Source organism: Triticum urartu, chromosome 3 (assembly GCF_003073215.2).
Source record: "Triticum urartu cultivar G1812 chromosome 3, Tu2.1, whole genome shotgun sequence".
In the NCBI taxonomy this organism is placed as follows: domain Eukaryota; kingdom Viridiplantae; phylum Streptophyta; class Magnoliopsida; order Poales; family Poaceae; genus Triticum; species Triticum urartu.
In genome coordinates this window covers 228,048,693-228,056,558 of record NC_053024.1, presented here as the reverse complement: position 1 = coordinate 228,056,558, position 7,866 = coordinate 228,048,693, and the positions used below count along the sequence as shown (strand labels likewise).

Below are 7,866 nucleotides of genomic sequence, written 5' to 3'. Positions count from 1 at the left end.
ATTGGTTCTGACACATTCAAATCCTATGAACCTTGAGTAATTTCACAAAACCTTTCTTGACATGTTGTTGGATGATGTGATACTTGCATTCAAGATCATCTGGGCGGACATTGTATGTTAAGTACTATCTTAAGAACACGTGGTTGCCAAGGTCATCGAGTAATACTTGCTAAGTATCACGTTAATTAGATGCCCTTTTTGCAAAACAATGTTAACAATGTGCCTCCCGGGCATGCACTCTAGTGCCGACCTAAGATCTTGTTTCCTTAAACTAAACGTCTAGGCCCACATCATCTAGGCAAATCCATCAAACCCCCACCACCCGGTTAGGCAAGAAATGGAAACAATTAGAAGGTCTTGCACAACTTCCCCTATTTGTGTCCTCCAACCCTATCTGTGTTAATTAGGAGGTGTTGCACAACCACAAGATGCAGACTGGTCGAAAGCATATTGGGTCGTAAACTGGCCGAAAGCACATTGGGCCGTAAACTGGCCGAAAGCACCATGGGCCGCAAGCAGGACAAAAGCACCACGAGATGCAAAGGGCCCAAAGTATATCAGGACACAGACAGGAGAAAGCACCATGGGCCACACACAGGCCAAAAGTGTCACAGACGGTGAATGGGTCGAAAGACAACATGGGCGGCAACTGGGCTGAAAGGCATCAGGGTCCGTAAATGAGACCAAATGCCCCACGGGCGTTGATGGGTTGGAAGACATTAAGTAGTGAAAATGACATGTAGACACCATGTGGCGTAAATGGGCTAAAAGATACCTGGGCCAGAAACATCCCTGTTACAGCATGAGTCATTAATAGGTCGAAATACACCATGGGCTACATATGGGACGAAAGACATCACGAGCCACATTTGGGCCAAAAGATTGTGGGTCGTTAATGGGATGAACTCGCACAGGTCCTAATGGGCCATATGCACCCGTGCTATAAATCGGCTATCTACAAGCAGGCTGTTACGTCAGCCTTTCATGGGCTAGATCCGCTAAGTTTTCATGAAGTCCCATGGGCCTTAAACATGACTGGGCCGCCTTTTTCCGAAATGGGCCTCTATTGGGCTTTGCCATGTGTCACTTTAGGAATATTGCACGTGGTCCATTCTATGTATGACACTTGTTCCAACATGGGGCCAACACATGGCACCTTCGGCCATTAGGAAGCTGACACGTGGTGGATAGGCAGCATGCTACATCATTAACAGGTATCAGAACCAGAACCCACACCCATTTAGTTAACGATGATTCGAAATTGCGGGTACCACGTGTGATATACCCTTGACAAAACACTTCCATCACTACCGGACTCGCGGACTATGCCTACGGCCCAGGGCCGTCGGCATAGGTCCTATGCCGTCGGCATAGATCTATGCCTACGGCTGCCATCGGCATAGACCCGTCGGCGTAGATCACATCAGCGTAGTCTTGTCAGACCGTCGGCGTAGTATAGCCGTCGGCATAGGGGCCTATGCCGACGGCCTGGCATCAGCCGTCGGCACTGTTTTTCGTCTGACGACAACGGACGGCGCCGTCAAAAGCGCGGACGAATCATGGAATGCCACGTGGCAAAGGTACGCCGACGGCCTAGCCGTCGGCATATCTGTGCCACATGGCATCCGGTGGTGCCTCCTGGTGGCAGGTCTATGCCTACGCAAAGCCGTAGGCATAGACGGAATCTATGCCGACGGCTTTGCCGTAGGCATAGTTCTGCCACGTGTCGGCCCCTGGTTTCTCATGGCGGCAGAGATATGCCTACGGCAAAGCCGTCGGCATAGACCGAAAACAATGCCGACGGCTTTGCCGTCGGCATATCTCTGCCACGTGGCGCGTCCTGGTATCTCCTGGGCTTATATATGCCGACGGCTTTGCCTTAGGCATAGTTTTTTTTATATTTTCTCCGTCTTCTCTTTTTCAATTCATTTGACAGCATTTCAAAGCAGAATAATATAGAATTATGCAGAAATATGACAGTTCATCATCTAAACATACTCAAGTTCATCATCATCATCTAAACATACTCAAGTTCATCATCATCATCTAAAGATCATCACTAGCGAAAGTTCATGAACATAAAACAAGTGCAAGACATGGAACATAATAAAAGTAGGAACATGAAAGGCATGGCATGACGGCCAAATGCACGGAATCATCATCGACATCAAACAAGACCACCTCCGCCAAAACCACCACCACCAAGACCACCTCCGCCAAAAGCACCACCACCAAGACCACCTTTTCGCCAAAAGCACCACCGCTAAGACCACCTCCGCCAAAACCGCCACCGCGACCACCATCACTCTGGAAGATCGGAGTGACTAGGGTCGACGGAGCAGGAGTCGAGCCACCGGTCCCCTACATGTTTGAGAGAAGATTCTAACGGTAAATATGATATGATAGTGTTGAATGAACGAGAACTAATTTGTTAGTAGTTAGGCAAATGTACTAACCGGACTATCACTTCCTAGTGCCACCCATTCATCGAACGTGGGCACGTGTGGGGGTTCTCCCGCAGGTGGTGGTGGGGGTCCCATTTGTGGAGGATCCGTGCAGTTACTCCAAGACGCCAACATAGCCTGGATGTTAGTTAAACAAGCAAACTAGAAGGTCAGAAGGAATGAAAGTGCAAAATTTTAGCTTGGTTTTAAGAGGGCAAAACTAACTGCCATCATCTGACGGTTGTAATCATCGTTTGCCTTCACTCGTTGCAAGTACTCTCGCACCTCGAGATTCCTATGCTCGACAAAGGCCTTATATGCCTACATAATTTAGGTTGTTTCTAAGTGAGAAATGCTGAAAATAAACTGAGAATGCTAGAGAGAAAAAGATAAAGGGGAAGTACTTATAGCATGCTGGCGGGCTAAGGGAGTCTGTGAACACCTCGTACTCTCTAACTGGCTCGGGTTGGTAGACCGAAGCCATGTGTACGAGATCGAAGGAGTGATCAAGCCATCGAAACATGGATACCGGTCATGTGACTTCCCCTGGATGGCCACCACCACTGTGTCGTTGATCTGAGACTGGGCGACCTCAGGAACATCCGGATGCAACTTCTGATAGTGCTGAGTGTAAGACTCCAGGTGCTCCTCGGTCTTGCCGTAGTACTGGCTCTCTCCCTCCTTGGGATGACTCCGCTCGCGGGCCAGCTTCCATGACTCAATGTCTGAGAGCGGCCTCTTCAACTTGTCCTCCTGCAACGTCAAATAGAAGTTAGCCATACATAAGAACATGACGGTAAAGAAGAACAAAAATGCATCATGCATATAGATATATCTTCATGGCCATGAAGACCCGGTGGTTCCTGTTTCCTTGGCCGTGTGTCCCGTCTTTTCCACAGTTAGCCCGGGCCTTGATGCTCTTGGCAGCAAACTCTGCATCGTCGCCGAGCCACCTATCCACCAAACTCGCCCATCCATCATGCCTTCCATAGCACCAACGAGGAACAACCTATGCAAATTTTGGAAGCATGACATGTGAGCACGAAACATATAGTTGACTGCTTGAAACAATGAAAAGTTAGTAATAGTTACCATCATGAACTGCTCCCTGTTCAAGGTAAGTCGTTGCTTCTGCGCTTGAGTTTTGGTCATCTTTTGTTGCAGGTAGATGTGGTAGTACTACGAGACGGCAACCCAGCGCACCTCGTACTACAACTGACGAGCTTTCTTCTTCGCAGCCGCAAGCAAGACTAAGTCGGCTCTGGCCTTGTGCTCATCAAGAACTCTATAGAGTTGCTGCAATCATGCATAAACCAGAAGCAAACAAGGCATGAGTTGAGTGATTCAATGATAAACTATGAACGAAACTGAAAACAAGTGATTCAGAAGAGAACTTACCCAAAATTTGGTGATCACGGCCTTAGCGGCCGTCCCGTACTCCGCGTTGCTGCAAGCCTCGTAGTGGGCCCAGCTCGTGGCCAAAACCCGCAGCTGCGGGTCCCTGTCTGGCCGCGGGCAGAATAGGCCAGGCCAAAACTCCTTCAACAGGACAGTGATAAGGCCGCTCGGTTTACGGCCCTTTCCGCGAAGGATCCAGGTTCTGCAAAAGAATCAAAGGATTTCCATGTGTACAATAAGAAAATGTTGTCATGTGTTGAAAATATGATTGAGAGGCACTTACTCTGTCCCCGCAGGTTCAATGAGCCACTTGTGCGCCTCGATAGAAGGTGGTGTAGGTAGTCCGGCATTACCACGCAGCCACCCCTGCGGAGCACCGGGTGGCAAGTCACCCCACAACTCGGGATCAACCTCCCCTCCACCACCCTCCTCGCCCTCCTCCTCACCCTCCTCCTCGACCTCCTCCTCCTCGGCCTCCTCCTCCTCACCATCAGGAACATACTCCTCCTCCTCAGACTCAGAAGGTGCCTCTGTATAGGAGGGCATCGAAGAAGACCCTCCTATTTCGGACACGGCCCGGAGTTTTTTGCCCCGGCTGCCTCTCCCCCCACCGCCTCCTCCTCTAGGGGCTCTCCCCCACCGCCTCCTCCTCTAGGGTCTCCTCCCCCGACCCCTCCACCTCCCTATGAGGTGTCATCCTCGCATAGTCGGGAGGGAACCTTGTGGGCTCGTCCACTCCGAGTAAGTCCTTTGAATTTACTGAGGAAACTGGCGCCGCTGGACTTGCCCATGATTAGCAAACCTGCATTGAGAAGAGAATAAACAATTAGTAAGGATATCAAGTAAACAAGCATACAGGAAAAACATTAATAACAGAAGAGCATATTAAGCATACTATTGTAATGATCATTAAAAGAACTTACATTTTCTAGAACCCATATGAATCATCACTATTGTAATCTATTTGTGGACCGGTCTCATTATCACTATCACGCATATCTTCTTCGTTGTCTGACGGAGGTGGAGGCTCTTCCTCATCGTCAGCGTCTTCATTTAACTTTTCAAGCATAATTATGTCTCTTTGATTCACAACTGCCTCACCATCAATCTGTGCGTCGTCGTCGTTTGGGTCCATGTCAACATAACCCAAGTCATCATCCTCGTTGTTTCCGACCACGTCATCATGTTCCTCTTGATAGAACACTCCCTCGTATGGCATGGGGTTTATGTTGTAGTAATCATCATCGTTCGGGTCTGGTAGCTTACCATGTGGCGACACCTTGAACACAACTTCCCAACCATTTAGGTACTCTTTCTGACATGGGTAAGGCAGATAATATACTTGTGTGGCCTGGGTAGCGGCGATAAAGAGATCAGCTCTGGCATAGAAGCACGACGTTGTAAAACGACGGCCAGTGAATTGTAATACGACTCACTATAGGGCGAATTCGAGCTCGGTACCCGGGGATCCTCTAGAGTCGACCTGCAGGCATGCAAGCTTGTATATTTTTCCTACCCTTCCATAGTAATCTACTTTATTATCTCCTTCAGTGAAGACTCCGGTATTTATGGTTTTGGGATCAGGCCGACTGTTCTGGTGCTCCTCTGTATGGAAGCGATACCCATTCACATCATACTTTTGGCATGTCATGACGGCAGGGTCAAAACCCATGGAAACCCATCTCAATTCTTCATCCATTGATTCGGTCGGATCATTTCCCCACAAGTTTAATTGAAATTATAGGGTGCATGAGTTTAATTGAAATTATAGGGTGCATGAGTTTAATTTAAATAGGTAATAGTGAAGTGTGAAAAATTACTTTCTCCATGAACCACGCAACGAAATTTTTCCTTCCATCAGCACCCTTTCGGAGAAGAGCAAGTGCCTCCGCTTCAGTCGGAGGCAGCATTCCCGTCCACTCTTCTTCAACGAATCGACTATAATAAGAAAAGCGGTATAAGAACTAGGCAAAGTGAACATAACGAATTGACTAAAAGAATGGTGCAAAGGTATTACCTCATCCACTCATCCTCAACTTCCTTGATGTTGTGCAAGATATAGAACATGACATCCTCCCACTCATCTCGTGACATGAGATAAGGTGTCGAGCATCCAGCCCTGCCACCTTGCCCGATGAATAGAGGCAACTTGGGTTTATACTTGGGTTCTTCTGTATTGTATCGAGACACCTTATTGTGCAACGTGGGAACATGGTCCGGATAGTAGGCTGTCCTGAGGTCTGCCACCTCCTCTAGGATAACCGCCTCAGCTATGGAAGATTCAATCTTAGCTTTGTTTCCACATTTCTGTCTCAGATGCTTGTTCTGTCTCTCAGGGCCGTACTGCCAACGATTCTACACAGGGCCCCCCCAACAATACCTCGTTCGCGAGGTGCAAAATGAGATGTGTCATCGGAGTAAAGAAGCCTGGCGGGAAGATCTTCTCTAGCTTGCATATCAACTCCGGCGCATTATTATGCATTTCTTTTATCTTCTCAGGACATACTTCTTTAGCACAAAGCGTGCGGAATAAATGGCTTAACTCCGCAAGCACACGCCAGACACGCTCGGGAACATAGCCCCGAACCATCACCGGCATAATCCGCTCAATCCATACAAGATAGTCATGACTCTTGAGCCCGGTCACTCTGCCCGTTGAAAGATTGACCCCTTTACTTATATTCGACGCATAACCATCAGTGAACTTCACGACGTGTTTCAGCCACTTGAATGCCTCCATCTTATGATCCTTTTTAAGTACAAAGTCAGCATCTGGCTTGAACCAAGATTTTCGACTGCCTGTGGGAGGCTGCATGTGTAGACGTGGTCTATCACAAATATTCTGTTGATCGACTCTAGCATTAACATTATCCTTTGTCTTATCAGGAATGTTGAGGATCGTGTGAAAAAGGGACTCTGCGACATTCTTTTCGGTGTGCATCACGTCGATGTTGTATGGAAGTTTGAGGTCCTTAAAATAGGGAAGCTGCGTGAAGGGGGTAATGTGAGTCCAGTTGTGCGTCTCACCATATCCTTCAAAACATTTTTCCCTTTACCTTTTCCTTTGCCCTCGCCCTCGTCTTCGCCTGTGGCTTTGCCTTTGCCTTTGCCTTCACCGGCAGGCTTAAGAGCTTTCAGCTGAGCAAGCACATCCGCACCAGAAAAGGTTGGAATCTCGTTTACTTCATGGACAACTTTGCCTTTTGTGAAGTTCTTCTTGTCTTCCCTATCGGGATGGTCTGGAGGGAGGAATTGTTGAAGAAGGTCAAAGGAAACATACTTGCCACCCTTCTTCAGCCAAATGAAAATCAAGGCCTGCATGCACACTGAGCAAGGCATCTTTCCACTTGTACACCATCCGCAAAACAGGGCATAGCCGGGAAAGTCATGCATGCAATATTGTAGCCAAACTTTCATCAAGAAATTTTTCTATAGATGTCGGTCGTATGTCAACCCCTCCACGTGCCGGCGGCGGGTGGGCTCTGACTTTGCACGGACGGGTTTTGGCCAGTGGACCACTCCACCCAGTTGTGTTAGGTCAGCCCATAGGAACACTTTGGAGCAACATCCGGGCTAGACCCACAGCAAGATCCCCTCTGTGTAGACCCGACGCGTCCGTTTCCCCCCTCCAGGTGCCGGTGGTGGCGCCGTCTGTGAGGGGGGCCAAACCCCGAAGACGCGTGCCGCCTATTCGGACATGCCACCACACCACCCCGCATGTATGAGGAGCCGGTGCGATGCTCCTGTGGCATTGCTACCCCCCGAGGGCCCCCGTCCCGCCTAACCCTGGAGCGGTTGACCACGAGATCTAGCCCTTTGACTTTCCACGGACGGGCTTTGAACAGTGGATCTCTCCACCCGGTTGTCTCAGGTCAGCTTATAGGAACACCTGGAAGCAACATCCGGGCCAAACCGACAGCTACATCCCCTCTGTGTAGACCTGATGCGTCTGTTTTCCCCCTCCAGGTGTCGGCGGCGGCGCCGTCTGTTAGGGGGGCCACACCCCGGAGATGCATGCCGCCTC

The 7,866-nt window shown here is 49.1% G+C and overlaps 1 long non-coding RNA gene across 1 annotated transcript; it reads right to left on the bottom strand.

Moving 5' to 3' along the window:
- Positions 1 to 2,013: 2,013 nt before the first annotated feature.
- Positions 2,014 to 4,640, bottom strand: LOC125548291. The gene is made up of 7 exons (XR_007300974.1): positions 4,126 to 4,640; positions 3,843 to 4,044; positions 3,537 to 3,740; positions 2,849 to 3,453; positions 2,670 to 2,765; positions 2,457 to 2,582; positions 2,014 to 2,361 (listed from the first exon to the last, which is right to left on the bottom strand). It is a non-coding gene; the product is annotated as an uncharacterized LOC125548291 (long non-coding RNA).
- Positions 4,641 to 7,866: the final 3,226 nt, after the last annotated feature.